A 20,158-nucleotide genomic window follows, 5' to 3' on the forward strand; every position below is an offset into this window, starting at 1 on the left:
GGTGCTATTCAGGACCTGACCACTAGGGGGCATTCCCAGAGGCGGGAAATAGGCGCTAGTCAGCTCGACAGCAGAGTCTGTCTCTGTAAGGACCAGGGCTGTGCACAGCATGGAGGTGAGACACAAGCAGAACCTCGCCCCGCCCACACACGTGACTGGTCACATGATCATGACATCATCAAAGGTCCTTCAGCTCAGTAGGAGACCGCATCTACGGTAACTTTTGAGAAGCTCGGCCGGTGAGTACAGGACTGGCATAGACCTTGTAGGGTACGAGCCCCGATATAAGTGAGGTACCGGGGAGGCGCCGGGCTCATAGGACCGTGCGCGGGGGCAGGCGGGAAGTGAGCGGACACTACCAGGATGCGGAGCACTGGGTTTTTGTAGTCACCCTCTAGGACTTATGGTTTGTTCTAGAGCGACAAGGAGTTTGTGGTTGGACTGATCCAAAAAGCGATACGTGGGGGAGGCTTAGAACTGTGTGTGGTATGCAGTGTACATAGGCAGCTGCGGGCAGGTCGCTGCTTGTACAGCCCGGGCACAGTCATCAGGACGGTCTGTGTTGTCACTGCTGCCCCTGGGAAGTGTGTGTGCCTGTATCCGTACAGGAGTCATGCGCCACCTTCTGGCTGGGAGTTGTAGTGTCAGCACACCTGGAGGTCATAGGTCACTGTGCTGTCCTATCAGTGTGTCCTGTCAGGGGATGGCTCAGGCTGTGCCCTGTGGGGTCTGCAGAGCCGGGGGGGCTTAGGCTGTATGTCACCCACTGGCCCCGGATGTGTGAAGCTCAGGGGGTCAGTGCTCTGCGGCCACACAGGAATCCCACCATCTCGATTCCTCCGGGGAATGTCGCCCTGTGTGTAAGGGTCTGGTCACATGGAGACTTGGTGGGGGACGTTGGCGCCGGACCCCTGAAGGCAGTGACACGAGTCTTTCTCTTCTTTCCACCAGACGTTTTCTAAATGTTTGCTGCTCATATCAAATGTTGTATTTTTCTTTCTAAAATCCCCCAAACCTTGATTTCCCTTAGACGTTAATAAGAAGAAGTGTTCAACGTGTTTTTTGTTTTAAACTGATTCCCAGAAAAAAATCCTCAAACCCCCCTTGTGTGCCTGTTCTAGGGGTCTGTGCACACGATGGCGCAGAGTTTGGCTGCAGGAAGAGTCTTTGGGATCATCGCCTTTCAGCAGCTTTTTCAGGCGTTTCTATGGCAGCTTTAGCCCGGTCACTTCTATTAAAGGGTTTAAAGCAGTGGTCCCCAACTCCAGGCCTCGAGGGCCGCCAACAGTGCAGGTTTTCAGGATTTCTTTAGTATTGCATCGGTGGTAATGTGATCATCTGCACAGGTGATGATTCCAACCCCTGTGCAATACTAAGAAAATCCTGAAAACCTGCACTGTTGGCGGCCCTCGAGGCCTGGAGTTGGGGACCACTGGTTTAAAGTGTTTGGAGACCTGAAGCGAATAAAAGCAGTCGGACAGACTATCGGCACGAGGACTTTATTACATACAGTCATGGCCAGAAGTGTCGGCACCCTTGAAATTGTTCCAGAATATGAAGTATTTCTCCCCAACCTTATTGCAGTTGCGCACGATTTGTTCTCCGTGTTTATTTCCTCTGTACTGGAACAACCCAAAAACTGAGGAAAAGAGATAACTGGTCCATAATGTCACAGTAAAGTCCGAAAACGGTCTGTACAGAATTGTTGTCACCCCAATATATTATCGGTCGCACGACCTTTGGAGTAAACATGTGCAATCAGTCGCTTATTCCGCCTCAGCTGGAATTGTGGCCTCTTCTTCCCCGGGTCGCTCATATTCGGAGGCGCCTTCTCCCCGCGGCAGCTGTCAGTTCTCCCCACAGGGGATCAGTGGGATTTAGCTCGGGGCTCATTGCTGCCGCTTCACAACTCTCCAGCGCTCTCCATACTTCCTGTCGCTGCACTCTGACACACTTAGGTGCAGATTACCGCGCTTTTGATGCGTTTCCGCTGCAGATTGTGTCTTATTTATTTTTATTACCTGCCTAATTTCCGCTTCTAATGCATTTCTATGGGGGAATGCTGCACCGAACACTTATTGCACCATCCAGAGAAATTCACATGCTGCAGTTGTGAAGCCGCACTGCAGGTCACTTTACGCTGCATTATAAAGAAGCGCGGTGGGCAGGAGATCTCTATCAATCCCATCCACTTTGCTGGAAGTGTAAGACGCTGTGTTTTGACACAGAAAACAGTCAAAAACTCACCAACAGCTCATCGTAGGGAAGTAGCCTTAAGCTGTGTTCACACGTTGCGTTTTTGCTGCTTTTTTTTCTGCAGTAAAACCTGCCCTCTTGGCAGTAAGAAACTAGCTGCAAAAAAAGCAGGGTTTTGGGTTTTTTTTGCTGCATTTTTATCATGGTACACTTGTCTGCTGATAAAGTTTAGTGCCATAAAAATAAAATCTGATTCTATTTCTTCAGTTTTTGGCACAAAAAACTCAGGTACCTGTGTTTTTTCCCCACCCATTACTTTCAGTGGGTGAAAGAATTGACAAAAGTGACATGCTCCATTTTGCAAAACCCAAGGCTTTGCATGAGATCTCTGAAATCTCCTAGACATAGCTGGTACTGCGAAACGCGGCTAAAATCAGCATAAAAAAAATGCACCAAAAGTCTGAACATAGCCTTCCAGTGCCAGCAAAGTGGATGGCGCTCCTAGAAATCGCCTTCCCTTTTGTGTTTTCTCTGTTTCCCCATGCCAGACCGCGGTGCACCTTTAGAACGTCGCATGTGAATTTCTCTTGCGGGTGCGCTGAGTTTTGTGTGGATTTTCCCCATTAGTCTACATTCACATTTGCGTTCTGCCGGGCTGCGTCGGGCGCAGCCGCGGCGACGCATGTGCCATGCGCCACTATATTTAACTTGGGGGCGCATGGACATGCGTTTGCATGCGTTTTGCGATGCATGCGTCTTTTTTGCAGCAAGCGTTAGGACGCAGCAAGATGCATTTTTTTTGCATCCAAAATCCGGCAAAAAAAGGATGCATGCGTCGCAAAACTATGCGTTTTGCATGCGTTCTTGTTTGCGTTATGCGGTGCGTCGCCGACGCAGCCCCGCACAGCGCAAATGTGAATGTAGCCTTAGATGTGTTAAATCCATGGGTAGAAATGCTCTAAAAGGGTATGTGCACACATTGCGGATTTTACTGCGGATTCGCAGCTGTTTTCCATGAGTTTACAGTACCATGTAAACCTATGGAAAACAAAATCCGCAGTGCACATGCTGCAGAAAAAAACGCGCGGAAACGTAGCGTTGTTTATTCCGCAGCATGTTCATTCTTTGTGCAGATTTGGCAGCAGTTTACATGTGCTCCATTATAGGATTCCGCAGGTGTAATCCTCACAAAAACCGAATAAAATCCGCGATAAATCCGCAGGTAAAATGCAGTGCTTTTTGCCTGCGTATTTCTCAAAACAGGTGCGGAAAAATCCGCAGCGATTCCAACTATGTGTGCACATGCATCCCATGCATTTTGGGTATCACAAATGACATACCAAAAACAGACAAAAACTTCTTACCCTGTGAGAAACACTAACCCGTTCCCTATGTTTAAGAATTGCAATGTATCTGTAAACATTGGATGCTACATGGTTGATCGATACAGAGTTTAATTTTTTTTATATTTTTTGCGCACCCATAGACTTGAATAGGTGACTCTCATCCAAAATACAAATAACACTAGGGCATGGTTCTATTTTATTTTCAGGCAAACATTAGATCTGAGGGGAAAAAAAATCATCTGAACAGCGCCATTAAAGAGCATTTAGTGCTGTGAGATATTTTTTTTTTTTCTTTTTATGGACGGCACTTAGACCAAAAAAATGCGGAAGTGTTACTGTAGCCTTAAGGTGTCGTTCACACATTGTGTTTTGTAATGCACCAAAAACCAAAGTGGTGGCGAGAAAATCACTGCGTACAATGCGCGCATTTTTAAGCAAATTTTTGCAGCGTTTTTCACTCATTTATTTGAGCGCGTTAATTCTTTCAGCATTTTTGCTGTGCTTTTGACATGCTGCATCTTGTCAAAAACACAGCAGGAGTCAAAATACATGCATAACAAAAAAAAATGCAACGTGTTCATTAGATTTCAGAATTCGCATTGATTTTTTATTTTTTTGGTACTGTAAAGCGCTGCTTATTTAAAAAAAAAAACATAGCAAAATGCCACTTGTGTAGTTATTCCTACAGGGACTTCTTACAAAATTAGAATATCATCAAAATGTTAATTTATTTCAGTTCTTCAACACAAAAATTGAAACTCATATATTAGTCATTACAAACAGAGTGATGTGTAAAGTGTTTATTTCTGTTAATGTTGATGATTATGGCTTACATCCAATGAAAACCAAAATGTCATTAGCTCAGTAAATTCGGATAATTAACAAAAAAAAAAAAACCCTGCAAAGGCTTCCTAAGCGTTTAAAAAGGTCCCTTAGGCTACGTTCAGACTAGCGTTGTGCTAGTTAGCGTCGGGCGACGCAGCGGCGACGCACGCGTCATGCGCCCCTATGTTTAACATGGGAGACGCATGCGTTTTTGTTTGTTGCGTTTTGCGACGCATGCGTCTTTTTTGCCGCAAGCGTCGGACCAAGAAAACGCAACAAGTTGCATTTTTCTTGCGTCCGATTTTCGGCCAAAAACGACGCACGCGTCGCAAAACGCAGCGTTTTTGCGTGCGTTTTGCCGCGTTTTTGCGTGCGTTGCGTCGCCGACGCAGCGGCGCACAACGCTAGTCTGAACGTAGCCTTAGTCTGTTTCAGTAGGCTCCACAAACATGGGGAAGACTGCTGACTTGACAGATGTCCAGAAGGCAGTCAGTGACACACTCCACAAGGAGGGTAAGCCACAAAAGGTCATTGCTAAAGAAGCTGGCTGTTCACATAGTGCTGTATCCCAGTATATTAATGATCAAATGCAGTGCGCAGGCGCCGGAAAGGTCAGAGAGGCTCGGCGCCTGCGCACTGCAGTACTTTGTTCTGCCCTCAACAGGGCAGACAAAGTACGCCTGCGCCGGAGCCGTGGCTGAAGATCAGAAGAGGACGTCTTGGAATGAAGATGGGAGGCGCCGCAGCCGACCAGAGACGCCCATCTGACCGGACCAGCAGCGGGACCGCCCCTGGGTGAGTATAATCTAATGTCTTTTTCACCTCTTTCAGGTTACATCGGGGGCTTATCTACAGCATTACAGAATGCTGTAGATAAGCCCCTGATGCCGGTGGGCTTACCTCACCTGCGATTTTCGGGGTGACAGGTTCCCTTTAAGCACACCTTATATAGGGTGTTGATGTCATTAGACACCCCTCCTCATTGCAGAGATGCACGTCACCTGATTTACTTAATTGGTAGTTGGCTCTAAAACCTGAACAGCTTGGAGTAGGACAACATGTATAAAAAGTATCATGTGATCCAAAAAAACAACTTGCCTAATAATTCTGCACACAGTGTAATGACTTTTGGGTTTTTATTGGGTGTAAGCCATAATCATAAACATTAATAGAAATAAACACTTGAAATAGATCACTCTGTTTGTAATGACTCTCTATAATATGAGTTTCACTTTTTGTATTGAGGAACTGAAATAAATTAACTTTTTGATGACATTCTAATTTTGTGAGAATCGCCTGTAAATTTTTTCCATAACTTTCCCCTGTGGTTACAGCAGTCCTGCTTTCCACACTATTTTCCTCCGTACAGGTTTTCTATCCATGCTCCTGTCTGAATGAAGTCCAGGTTTTCTCCACCTGCTAGAACACTAGCTTAGTAAGGACAGCAGCTATGGGCCAGCGACCGTCTGCACCTTGTCATGTAAGGCTATGTGCACACGTAGGTTCGGGTCCCTGCGGGTTCTCCCGCAGCGGATTTGATAAATCTGCAGGGCAAAACCGCTGCGGTTATCCCTGTCGATTTATCACGGTTTGTCTTGCGGTTTCCGCTGCGGGTTTTACTCCTGCACTGGTTTTACTATTGATGCTGCATATGCAGCATCAATAGTAATGTTAAAAAAAAAAAAAAAATGGTTATACTCGCCCTCTGACGTCCCGATCTCCTCGGCACTGCATGCGGCGGTCCGGTTCCAAAGATGCTATGCGAGAAGGACCTTCGTGACGTCACGGTCGTGTGACCGTGACGTCACCGCGGGTCCTGCTCGCATAGCAAACCTGAGACTGGACGGCCGCGTGCAGCGGAGAGGTGAGTATATCATTATTTTTTATTTTAATTTTTTTTTTTTTTTTACCACAAATATGGTTCCCAGGGCTTGGAGGACAGTCTCCTCTCCTCCACCCCGGGTACCACCCGCACATTATCCGCTTACTTCCCGCATGGTGGGCACACCCCCATCCGGGAAGTAAGCGGATCAATGCATTTCTATGTGTGCAGAATCACTGCAATTCTGCACAAAGAAGTGACATGCTGCGGGTTGTAAACCGCTGCGTTTCTGCGTGGTTTTTCCCGCAGCATGTGCACAGCAGTTTGCGGTTTCCCATTGGTTTACATGTTTACTGTAAATGCAATGGAAACTGCTGCGGACCCGCAGCATCAAAATCGCTGCGGTTCCGTGGTAAAAAACGCAACGTGTGCACATAGCCTAATAGTTCTAGAATGCCTCGGTAGCTCAGTTTTGTTTTCTTCAGACACGTTTTGTCAGATATTTCTTGGGCGTGGGAACCATTGTTTATGTAAAAACTCGTAAATGTTCGCCAAGGCCTGTTTATATGTAGCAATAGTCATTCCGTTCTTTTCCAGGCCCTGAAAATATATGTGCAAAGGTGTTGGGACATCAACACATTGTAACAGGAGCTTTTATGACATCCAATTACAAATCCATAGATCTTAAATGGAATCTGTCACTAGGTTTTTGCCACCAAATCTGAGATCAGCATAATGTAGGGACAAAGATTGTGATTCCAGTGATGTCATTGTGCGACTTGCTGTAGTTTTGAAAAATCACAGCTTTATTATCAGGAGATTATCACTGTAGTACTAGTAAATATTGTGACGCCCAAGAGACCGGGGTACCCAGCACCGGACCAATGGGGTCTGTCTCTTGAGGGGGGTGTCACGGGTGGCTTGACCCGGTGCTGTGGCCTCAGGCAATGCACAGTGTAAAGGGTATCGTGAGGGAACAGGCACTTACTTGATCAGCAGCAGGTTCTCCCAGCGGTGATGATCCCAATCCTGGATAGATGGCTATTGTCCAAATGAAAGACTGAGGCACTGAAACGTTTAACCAGTTTACTTTAACAAAAAAGGATTTACAACCAGTCCTGTCACCGGAGTCTGTATGGGAACTCTGAGTTACTTTGACCCTTCCGGGGTCTTCGCCTCTTATTGTACGCAATATCTGTGTGGCCCTGCTGCTGTATGTGAACTGGCTGCCGGCCCAATCTGTCCCCTCCGGGTCCTGGTTCGACGGGCAACCCGAGTCCTTTTATCGGCTTACCCCCTCCAGGAGTACCGCTGAACTCTGTGTCTGTTGCTGCATCCGACCCTAGTGAAGCTGATATCACCTCACGTTTTTCCGGTTGCTGTTTTATATGTAATGAATACAGCCACGGATCCGGTATCCGTCTTTGCGCCTGTTCTGGGTAGTGATTAATGCTACCCGGTTCTCACAATGTCCTTTTTCTCTATCCCTCTTCTCCTCAGGCCGGTGATTTAGGCCTGGTAACAGTCACAGGGCTGTTAGAGATTCAACTGTATTACCTCTCACTTTCAGCTCCTTGGCCCAACTGCCATTTCTTCTCTCAGACCAGAATGGATCAAGGGGAGTCTCTGGAGCTCCCCCTTCTGGCCGGAGGTGATAGTGCAGTCTTGCTATTTTAGTATTTGTACTTACTGTCAGTAACTATTTTTGTGGCAAATACCCCTAGGGGTGCCACATTCCCCCTTAGTTAAGAACAGTACTCCGGGACTGTGGGACAATAACATTTTGAAATAACAATTAATATGTACAGAGTCTTAAAAATGAAAAGTTACAAAAACCACTCAAGGAAACAAAAATAGAGTTCTGTAAAAAGTCACTTCAAATAGCGTCCATTAATACAGTTCTATCCTTGAAGGTATTAGGAAAGGCACTGTACTTAGTGTCCAGGAATTTAGTTCCATTTTTCCAACGGAGTTATCAATATAAAGTCTAAAGAAAGTTCAAAAAGAGCAAAAAGCAAAGTTCAAAAAGCAGTCTTTCCGGAGCTTTGATTTAGTGCCTCCGGGCTGATAAAAAGTTCAAGAATATGCAATAAGTTCATACAGACAAGTCTCTGTAGGCACTGGGCTTAAACGTTGCAGAATGATAACAATGACTATAGTTTTATAGTTGGTAATCTGCATACCTGGCCGGTAATTGACCCTGGGTACTACGCTGTGATCTACGTAATAGCGGTATCTCTTCATGTGGTGTACTACTGTCTACTGCGGATGTAGTATCTACCCGCTCTGCTAAAGATAATTCCACGACTATGGAGTTGGCAAGTCCACCGTGAATGGGATTACTCTGACCAGGAATCTGTTCTTCCCGGCCTGGAACCTCCTGTAGTACGGGGTCAGCCTCTTCCTGTCTTGGGACTTCTGGTATTGGGTTCGGTGTTGGGTAAAAGGCCACCATGGGAACCACTACTGCACCATGGTATGTTAGTAGGGTTTTGGGAAAGTCTCCTATACAGGTGTGATACACTTCCTCTTCTTTTTCCTTTACTGGTTGAACCTGTATGGGTTGAATAACTTCTGGTTCTGGCTGGACAACGTCTGGCTCTTTCAATGCTTCCGGACATAATTTAAGATTGTCTCTTGACACTAGTACAGATGTTAAGCCTCCGTTTTTGCTAATGAGACACATTTTAGGATTATCCACTCTTGTTGGTAAAACTGTGTAGGGTACGGCTTCCCACTGATTGTCCAGTTTATTGGTTCGACGATTTCTCTTGAGCACTTGGTCACCTGGTCTTAATGGGGTCGCTAGAGCATTCTGGTTGAAAGTTCGCTCTTGTCTTTCTCTAGTTTGCTGAAGGCTTCTTTCCACACTCTCTTGCACTTGGCGATACTGCTTTTGCCGTATGATATCCCAATTGGAGTCTTGGACTTCTGCGTCTGGTTTCAGAATTCCCATTTCTAGATCGATTGGTAATTGGCCGGGTCTTGCACGCATAAGGTAAGCTGGGGTGCAATTGGTGGAACTCACCGGGACATGATTATACAGATCCACCAAGTCAGGCAATTTCTCTGGCCATTGATTCCTTTCTGCCTCAGGTAAAGTCTTTAGTAGTTCTATTACAATATGGTTCATCTTCTCGCATAAGCCGTTTGTTTGTGGATGATAGGCCGTCGTCCGGATCTTTTTGCAACCATACATATTACAGAATTCTCTGAAGATCTCTGATTCAAAGGCTGTACCTTGGTCGGTGAGAACCTGTTCCGGATATCCATGGGGTCTACAAAAGTACGTTTGGAACGCTTTGGCTGCTGTTTTTGCTGTCAGATCTTGTACGGGTACTACTACCAAGAAGCGTGAATAATGGTCCACGATGGTCAAGGCATAGACATAGCCAGACCGGCTTGGTGTCAACTTCACGTGGTCCATGGCTACAAGTTCAAGTGGTTGTTTGGTGATTATGGGCTGCAGTGGTGCTCTTTGGTTCTTTTGATCGTTTCTTCTGAGGTTGCACGGGCCACAATTTCTGCACCACTGTTCGATTGATTTTCTCATCCCGACCCAATAAAATCTTTCTCTTAGAAGTACTTCTAACTTTTTCCAACCGAAGTGACCAGCACCATTATGGTAAGCTTCGAGGACCATCTTGACATCTTGTTTAGGCACGATAATCTGCCAAACCAATTCATGTGTTTTCGGATTGGTGTACCTTCTACAGAGCTTCCCTTGATACAGGAACATTTTGCCTCTCTCTTTCCAGAGTTGATGCGTCTCTTCTGGGGCATCCTCATCGGGATATGCACTTTGCTCAGTTAACAGTTCCTTCACCAACTTCACAGCCGGATTGCTGTCTTGGGTGTCAGCCCATCTATGGTGTGCTAACGGATTTAAATTCACCTCTTGTCGTTTCTGATAGGTACTTGACTGATGATGTTTTGCCTTGGGATGATGGAAGGCTGGTAGTTCAATTTCTTCAAGCTCCCCCGTTTCTTCTTCCACATCTCTCAAGTGTGGCATCCGGGATAGGGCATCGGCATTTCCATTCTTGCGACCTGCTCGATACTTGATCTTGAAGTTGTAATTAGATAACCGGGCTATCCATCGCTGTTCTAACGCACCTAATTTGGCTGTGTCCAGGTGGGTCAACGGATTGTTGTCAGTATAGACAATAAATTCTGCAGCGGCCAGATAGTGTTTGAAACGTTCAGTCACAGCCCAAACTACTGCCAGTAGTTCCAATTTGAAGGAGCTGTAATTTTCTGAATTTCTTTCAGTAGGCCGGAGCTTTCTACTTGCAAAGGCGATGACTTTCTCCCGACCTTCTTGCTTTTGTGACAGCACCGCTCCTAGTCCCACATTACTGGCATCGGTGTAGAGGATGAAAGGTTGATGGTAATCTGGGTATGCCAGAACCTCTTCTCCGGTTAGTGCCTTCTTTAGTTGTTCAAAGGAGTCTTCCCTTTCGTCGTTCCACTGAAAAGGAGGGTTTCGGTTTGAAGGTTTCTTCGTCTGCCCTACCAAGGTGTCTTGCAAGGGTGCTGCCAACTTGGTAAATCCTTTTATAAATCTGCGATAGTAACCCACCAATCCCAGGAATTGTCTCACTTCTTTTGCGCTGGTAGGTCTTGGCCAATCCCTTATGGCGCTTATTTTCTCGGGATCTGGTGCTACTCCCTCCGAACTCACGATGTGTCCCAGGTACTGTACCTTTGGCTTGAGAAGGTGACATTTGGATGGCTTGACTTTCATGCCATACCTGGATAAGGCTTCGAACACTTCTGCCAGGTCTATTAAGTGTTGTTCGTAAGTCTTTGAGTAGACGATCACATCATCTAGGTACAGGAGGACGGTCTCGAAGTTCTTGTGTCCGAGGCAGCATTCCATCAGCCGCTGGAAGGTACCGGATGCGTTGCAGAGTCCGAACGGCATGCGATTAAATTCACATAGACCCATTGGTGTGGTGAATGCCGTCTTTTCCTTATCTCGCTCAGCCACAGGGACTTGCCAATACCCGCTTGTTAAGTCTAAGGTGGAAAAATAATTAGCAGATTTCAAAGCAGTTAAGGACTCTTCTATCCTAGGCAAGGGGTAGGCGTCTTTATGGGTGATGTTATTAATCTTCCGGTAGTCTACGCACATTCTCATGGTTCCGTCCTTTTTTTTGACAATCACTAGAGGGGCCGCCCAGGGGCTACAGCTGTCTCTTATTACCCCGGCCTGTTTCATCTCCCTCAGCATATCTTTTGCACATTGATAGTGAGCGGGCGGTATGGGTCTATATCTTTCTTTTATTGGGGGATGGTCACTGGTGGGGATTGTGTGTTCTACCCCTTCTATCCGTCCGAAGTCCAATGGGTGTTTACTGAAGACTTGTTCATATTCCGTCACTAGCCTATACACCCCTTGTTTTTGATGGGTAGGTGTTGAATTTATGCCCACGTGTAGCTGTTGGCACCAATCCTCCATTTCTCCATCTGAGCCATTGCCTTCCACCTGACAGGTTGGTTCTAAGGGCTCAATGGTTGTGATGGCATTGTTGTCAACAGTATATAGCTTTGCCATTGTAGCATACCTTGGCAAAGTGACCTCTTCCTCTCCACAGTTCAAAAGTCGTACCGGCACTCGTCCCCGGTGTACCTCGACTATCCCTCGTGCTGTGAGTATAGTGGGCCTGCTGTCGGTGTACACTGGTTCTATTAAGGCTTGATAATCTCGTCCCTTAGTACCAATGGCTGCTCTACACCATACCAGCATTTCTGTTTTTGGTGGGATTACAATAGATGTTGGATCACTTACCCTCACACTGCCGATTTCTCCACCTGCAACTTCTACCTGTTGCCTTAACATCAATACTTTTATTTCCCTCCGGAGAACTCTCTGCTGGCAGGATTGGGCAGTTTCAGCAATTTGCTGTAAGACAGAAATGACTTCGGAAAAGCAGTTCTCTAACACATTCATTCCTATCAATACAGTTGGTTCACAGTTCCGCCGGTCAACATCAACAACAATTATACCCTGTTTCTTCAATTCTACTTTACCAATCTTTATGGTCATCTCCCTGAATCCTAGTTTCGGTACCAACTTACCATTACTGGCCCATATATCTAGTTCAACATCAGAGGGCCCTTTATCAATATCTGCATCAGCCCAGTACCTCTTATAAAGGATATACGGTATAGATGAAATCTGGGAACCTGTGTCCAGCAAAGCGTTGAGGGGCATTCCGTCCAGCACGATAGGGATAATGGGTCGTCCTCCGATGTACCTGTCGTGCCAGGGTGTTGGGCCTTGAAAGTTCATTCCTGCGAAGCGGCCCGCATTCCCAGGGGATTCCCGTTTAAATCACAATCTCGTGCAAAGTGGCCTGGCTGCTGGCAACGGCGGCAAATGGGCTGTCCATCCGGTTGGTAGCGGTCGCGGGGTCGTCCTCTCCATGTCGGGTATCTCCGGGGTCTCATCCATGGAACACCTTCTCTACGGTTTGACAACTCCATCTTGGGTCCTCTCATCTCCTGCATGGTTTTAGCCATTGAAGCAACAACATCAGTTAAAGAGTCAAGCTTTTGTTGAAGAGCCTCATTAGTACTGGGCCCCAGGGGCTTAGCAATGGCCCCGGACATAGCTGATGTCACTGGTACTCCATGTTGTTGAGGAGCCTCTGCCATGAGTTGCGCAGGATCCTGATCCCGAGGTGCCTCTGCCAGCTGGAGACGTATAACGCTCTCCTTTAATTGCGCAAATGTCAATTCAGGGTTCTTAAAAACAAGCATGCTCACATGCCCCCGGTGAGAAGGGGTGTAGAGTCCCTCAATAAATTGATCTCTTAGCAGTTTAACCGCTCCGGTGTTAAAAATGGGTTCAGCCAGTGTAAGTGATTTAAGGGCTTCCTGCAGGTTTAAGGCAAAGTCTCTCACGCCCTCATTAACTTTTTGTTTGCAATTAAAGAATCGTACTTTAGCTTTGCTGCTGGCAGTGGTTTCAAATGTAGCTTTTAATCCAGCAAATATGCGTTCAACGGTGCCTTTTAGATCAGCTGCCCATGCTGTGACTTCTCGCTTAGCATGGCCACTTAACTGCATCATCAGGAGACTAACACGCTGAACTTCACCCACAGGGAACATGTCAAAATGGGCCAGCATCTTTTCTCTGAAATCGTCAAGGGTATTAGGCTCACCTTCATACATTGGAAGCCATGGGCCACCCGGGGTATATGGCATCAGCACCGGCATGATGGGCGCCACTCCTTGCACCGCTGCGCTACCGGACTCTCTATCGACACTCTGTCTTTCAGCTGCATTAGCGTCTCCGTGCTGCGACATACTGTGCCACCTTAGTTAATCCGGACCCTTCCGGTCCTCTGCTTCCGTCGGGATAGTGTAGATTCGTTCCGCTGTGCAGCAGGATCGATTTTCCCCTTGCTCTGATGTCAGAGCGCTCAGCTTGGTGCCGCCCACAATGACACGCCCCCTGCTGCTCCCACCCACCGCGCTCTGTAATGGCGGATTCTGAAGTTTTTCAGTTAGACTGGGGCTCAGGTGATGGCGTAGCTCAATTAACAGTCTCGTGCCTAACGGTTATGAAGTGATTACCTCAGGGGATGGCGGCCATCTTTACTCCATTATAACCAATGGGGAAAAGTCACTTTCAATAGTTTTCAATGGAGAATGGATTTTTCTTTAATAAAGTCAATTTTCAAGATTTTTCATCCAAGTTTTCACAGTTTTGGGCTCCAATCACGACACACAATACCCGGTATACGGGCTGGCTAGATCCTGTTCGTGACGCCAATTGTGACGCCCAAGAGACCGGGGTACCCAGCACCGGACCAATGGGGTCTGTCTCTTGAGGGGGGTGTCACGGGTGGCTTGACCTGGTGCTGTAGCCTCAGGCAATGCACAGTGTAAAGGGTATCGTGAGGGAACAGGCACTTACTTGATCAGCAGCAGGTTCTCCCAGCGGTGATGATCCCAATCCTGGATAGATGGCTATTGTCCAAATGAAAGACTGAGGCACTGAAACGTTTAACCAGTTTACTTTAACAAAAAAGGATTTACAACCAGTCCTGTCACCGGAGTCTGTATGGGAACTCTGAGTTACTTTGACCCTTCCGGGGTCTTCGCCTCTTATTGTACGCAATATCTGTGTGGCCCTGCTGCTGTATGTGAACTGGCTGCCGGCCCAATCTGTCCCCTCCGGGTCCTGGTTCGACGGGCAACCCGAGTCCTTTTATCGGCTTACCCCCTCCAGGAGTACCGCTGAACTCTGTGTCTGTTGCTGCATCCGACCCTAGTGAAGCTGATATCACCTCACGTTTTTCCGGTTGCTGTATTATATGTAATGAATACAGCCACGGATCCGGTATCCGTCTTTGCGCCTGTTCTGGGTAGTGATTAATGCTACCCGGTTCTCACAATGTCCTTTTTCTCTATCCCTCTTCTCCTCAGGCCGGTGATTTAGGCCTGGTAACAGTCACAGGGCTGTTAGAGATTCAACTGTATTACCTCTCACTTTCAGCTCCTTGGCCCAACTGCCATTTCTTCTCTCAGACCAGAATGGATCAAGGGGAGTCTCTGGAGCTCCCCCTTCTGGCCGGAGGTGATAGTGCAGTCTTGCTATTTTAGTATTTGTACTTACTGTCAGTAACTATTTTTGTGGCAAATACCCCTAGGGGTGCCACATTATGTTGCCATGTAATCCTCCATATTCATGAGCTATAACCCACCACTGATTGGCAGCTTTCTCCCTGTATTGCTGGTATTCTTGCCTGTCTCCACTCCCTCCCCCCGGCTAGGATGCTGACTAACTCACTGCCATGGCCGCTCGTCTTCTCCTCCTTCCTCCACTTCCTCTCTTCAGGGTCTGTGCATGTCGGGCAGAGCTCCTGGCAGCGCTCTTATGACACAAGCATGCATGCTTCCTGTTTCTTATAGACAGTGCGCACTCTCCTAAAGTGTCCCCAATCAATAGCTGAGAGACACTTGCTACTTAAGGCACCTCCACCTGCTGAGAGGTGCCTGATCAAAGTTTGTGCAAAGTTAGTTTATACTAGCCTGCCTGCTGTTAGGTCCCCTTTTCGTCTCAGTTTAATGTGCATTCTGCTGACATACTTGTCCTGCGTGCTATCTGGAAACTGCACAGTCTGAACTAGTCAGTGTCAGACCAGAACCTGCACAGTGTGATTCCCGTATTGTGGCTGTCCTATGTTCCAGTCCTGCTACTGGCCGGTCCCGCTTCCCTGTCCCCCTTGGGGGTCAGTTGCCACATCTCCCTAGGTCCGTCCTGGAGTAGCACCTGGTTTGCACTTGGGGACTAGTCTAACCCCACTACCAGGGGTCTAGCGAAGGTGTTTGGTTAGTTACACCCCTCTAGGCTCTCCCTGGAGCGTGGCACAATGGTTTCACAACCACGTGCTTTACACTGCCTATGCACAGAAAGCTGCCAATCCCTATTGTGGGTGGGGGTATACAGGGCTCCGCATTCAGACCAGTGCTAGAACTGCTGCACATAAACAGATAACCCTTTTTTTTTTTTCTTCACTGCGCTGCTTGCTGCGTATGTGATAAATCTCTGAAATTAGGGTCTCTGTCCCTACATCATGCTGCTCTCAGATGAAGGAGCAAAAAACTGAAAAAGCTGGTGATGGATTTCCTTTAACCTATTCAGCCCTGGGTGTTTTTTTTTTTCTCCCTCCTTTCTTCCAGGAGCCATAACTGTTTTTTTTTTCTTTCCCCATTAATATGGTTGTAACATGAGGAATTTTTTTTTTCCAGGACTAGTTGTACTTTTGAATGACTCCACTGATTTTACCATATAGTGTACTGGAAAAGTGGGCAAAAATCCAAGTTTGGTTAAATTGCTGAAAAAAGTGCAATTCCATATTTGTTTTTGGCTTTTTTTTTTTTTTTTTAATTTCCCATGTTCACTAAATGCTAAAACTGAGCTGGTAATATGATTGCTCAGGTCAGTACGACTACACAGATGCCAAACATGTATCGTTTATTTTTATGTAAAACTGCACTCAGTAATGCTATAGCATTTAAACATGAAATATGAATTGCATTACTGCTCTACATAATAGTAAAAAATAGAGATACAAAGCACATAACATGGCCAATTCCTGTATATCAAGCCGCTAACGATAAGGTGATCTCATTTACCTGTAGAAGGCAGATGATGACTGATTAAATCAGCCATCAAGTGTGGGGAAAGATGCGGTTTAAACTCCTGAGCCCGCGTCAAATGCAGGAGCCCGGCCGATGTTGCACACTGCTCAAAAAAAATAAAAGGAACACTAAAATCCAATACCCTAGATATCACTGAATGAAATATTCCAGTTGTAAATCTTTATTCATTACATAGTGGAATGTGTTGTGAACGATAAAACCTAAAAATGATCAACCTAAATCCCAACTAATATCCCACGGAGGTCTGTAGTTGAAATGATACTCAAAATCAAAGTGAAAAATGAAGTTACAGGCTGAATCAACTTCAGTGGAAATGCCTCAAGACAAGGAAATGATGCTCAGTAGTGTGTGTGGCCTCCACGTACCTGTATGATCTCCCTACATGCTCCTGATGATGCGGCGGATGGTCTCCTGAGAGATCTCCTTCCAGACCTGGACTAAAGCATCCGCCAACTCCTGGACAGTCTGTGGTGCAATGTGACGTTGGTGGATGGTGCGAGACATGATGTGTTCAATCGGATTCAGGTCTGGGGAACGGGCAGGCCAGTCCATAGCTTCAATGCCTTCATCTTGCAGGAACTGCTGACACACTCCAGCCAAATGAGGTCTGGCATTGACCTGCATTAGGAGGAACCCAAGGCCAACCGCACCAGCCTATGGTCTCACAAGGGGTCGGAGGATCTCATCTCGGTACCTAATGGCAGTCAGGCTACCTCTGGCGAGCACATGGAGGGCTGTGTGGCCCTCCAGAGAAACACCACCACCCAACATTACTGACCCACTGCCAAAGCGGTCATACTGAAGGATGTTGCAGGCAGCAGATCGCTCTCCGTGGCGTCTCCAGACTGTGTCACGTCTGTCACATGTGCTAAAGTGTGAACCTGCTTTCATCTGTGAAGAGCACATGGAACCAGTGGTGAATTTGCCAACCCCGGTGTTCTGTAGCAAATGCCATGCATCTTGCACGGTGTTGGGCTGTGAGCACAATCCCCATCTGTGGAAGTCGGGCACTCAGATCATCCTCATGGAGTCGGTTTCTAACCGTTTGTGCAGACACATGCGCATTTGTGGCCTGCTGGAGGTCATTTTGCTGGGCTCTGGCAGTGCTCCTCCTGTTCCTCCTTGCATAAAGGCTGTGGTAGCGGTCCTGATGCTGGGTTGTCTCCCTCTTATGGCCCCCTCCACCTCTCCTGGTGTACTGGCCTGTCTCCTGGTAGCGTGTCCACCTTCTGGACACTACTCTGACAGACACAGCATACCTTCTTGCCACAGCTCGCATTGATGTGCCATCCTGGATGAGCTGCACTACCTGAGCCACTTGTATGGGTTGTAGAGTCTGTCTCTTGCTACCATGTGTGTGAAAGCACAACCAACATTCAAAAGTGACCAAAACATCAGCCAGAAAGCTGGCTGGTTGGTACTGAGATGTGGTCCCCACCTGCAGGAACCACTCCTTTATTGAGTGTGTCTTGATAATTGCCAATAATTTCCATCTGTTGTCTATTCCATTTGCACAACAGCATTGGGCCATTCAATCACATTAATATGCTTTGATCTAAACCTTTCCACTGTACTATGGCAGTATGTTCAGGGTGGTTATCCTGCAGGAAGGTGAATTTACACCCCAGTCTCAAGTCTTTTGCAGCTCCTAACAGGTTTTTCTCCAGGTTTGTCCTGTATTTAGCTCCATTCTTTTTCTTATCAACTCTGACCAGCTTCCCTGTCACTCGTGAAGAAAAGCAGCCACACAGCATGATGCTGCCACCACCATGTTTGTCAGTGGGGATGGTGTTTTCAGGGTGATGTGCAGTGGTAGTTTTGTGCCACACATAGCATTTTGCATTTATCCCTTAAATTTCTACTTTGCACTAATTTGACCAGAGCTCCTTCTTCCACATGCACTTAAAACCTTCCAGCAGGAAAAAGACTCAAAAATACTGCCAGAGCTACAATGGAATGGTTTAGAACAAAGCGTATTCATTCGTATGTGTGAATGGCTCAGTCACAGTCCAGACCGAAATACAATTGAGAATCAGTGGCAAGAATTGAAAATTTCTGTACACAGACTCCATCCTATCTCTCTGAGTTTGCAAAGAATAGGCAAACATTTTAGCCAGTAGATAATAGGAGCTAGTAGAGTCATATTCCAAAATCACAATTTTGAGATTTGAATGAATTATTTGGAAATCCACGCATCATTTCCTTTACTCTTCACAAATAATTGCTACTTTGTGTTGATATATCACATAAAATCCCAATAAAATACATTTAAGTTTGGTTGAAAAAGTTCAGGGGGTATGAATACTTTTTCAAGGCACCATATGTATTATTTCTTTTAGAAAAACATTCTTTGAAAGCCGACCGGGGACCAAGCTGCATGAGACTAGTCAGGCGGATTCCTGGCGACAACCTCTCCACCCACTGCCAGTGATTGAAAGGTCTATTCCTGTGTGCGTGTATAGGGATAGTCCTCTCTCTCCAAGGGAGCTGACGGGAAGAAGCTGCTGTTGTTCGGGCAGCAAGTATCAGCTTTCAGGTTTCCTGGAATATGGGATGGGTCCTTGCTTTGCAGTTATGACAGTTTCCACTCTTCCGGGAAGGTTTTCCACAAATTTTGGAGTGTTTCTGTACTTTGACACTAAATTTGCCCAACATTGTCAAAATTTGCTTGGGCTACAGTTCTTCTGGAACAGAAAAGGGCCTTCCCCAAACTCATCCCAGAAAATTGGATGCATACAATTGTCCAAAATGTCTTTGGCATTCTGAAGCACTAGAGGGAACCACACAGGGCTTAAAGGTTTCCCTACACTAGAGCTAAGAGGCCAAAGCCATCCTCTGAAATACAACGCCATAGACCTATCCCTCATCCACAAAGCATTACGGTTGACACAGGCCGGTAACTTTCTCCTGGCATTTGTTCACCAAACCCAGACTTTTTTTATGCACTTTGCGCCTCAGCACCCACTCTGTAACTTTGTAGTCTGTCACTTCATGGCCAAGGCTTTTGCAGCTCCTAAACGCTTGCAATTTTCAATAATAATGCTGCTCTTAGTTGATGTTGGAATGATTAGTAGGGAAGAAATTTCATGAACTGACTTGTTACAACAGTGGCAACCCATTACATTGCCGTATTTATATTTCGGGGGTGGGGGGGACATGATGTTGAAATTCCTGCAGATTGGTCTATGATGATATCTCACTCAGGGCCTGTGCTTATCGTTTTCGATCCTGGTGACATATTAGATCAAGAAAACAGTCAACATTGAGTTGAGGAAAAAAGCGTAATGGAAATCCACCAAATTGTGACTGGAGTAGCAAATGTTTCTCAACCCCTTAATGACCGCCAATACATCTTTTAACTGACCTGAGATATAAGAGAATGCCCCCCCCCCATACAGGTAACAATCAAGCAGCTGCTGACTGTACAATATAACAGACAACTTGCTGTATCAGCCACAATGAGTGTGGTCACCATCCAAATCTGTTTAGCCCCTTAGATGCTGCTGTCAATAGTGACTACATCATTATAAGTGGTTAGCAGAGTGTGGGGGCTCCCTCTTTATCCAAATTGGTGCCCTCAGATCATGATTGTGTGGTCCTGATGTTTGCCATGGCAGTTCATGACCAAATGGTGGCCTTGGAGTATGACTTCTGTAGTAATCTGTTCATAAGTTAAGGTACCTTCACACTGAACGATATCGCTAGCGATCCGTGACGTTGCAGCGTCCTGGCTAACGATATCGTTCATTTTGACAGGCAGCAGCGATCAGGATCCTGCTGTGCCATC

At 46.5% G+C, this 20,158-nt stretch overlaps 1 protein-coding gene across 1 annotated transcript in view; it reads left to right on the forward strand.

Moving 5' to 3' along the window:
- The first annotated feature begins 112 nt into the window (after positions 1–112).
- The window catches only part of LOC138669570 (serine/threonine-protein kinase 38), an 83,502-nt gene continuing 63,456 nt past the window's right edge, over positions 113–20,158 (forward strand). The window contains exon 1 of the mRNA XM_069756135.1: positions 113–239. The gene's annotated coding sequence lies outside the window, so the exon portion shown is untranslated. The remainder of the gene's footprint in view (positions 240–20,158) is intronic.

The sequence above is a fragment of the Ranitomeya imitator genome, chromosome 3 (assembly GCF_032444005.1).
Source record: "Ranitomeya imitator isolate aRanImi1 chromosome 3, aRanImi1.pri, whole genome shotgun sequence".
NCBI lineage: Eukaryota > Metazoa > Chordata > Amphibia > Anura > Dendrobatidae > Ranitomeya > Ranitomeya imitator.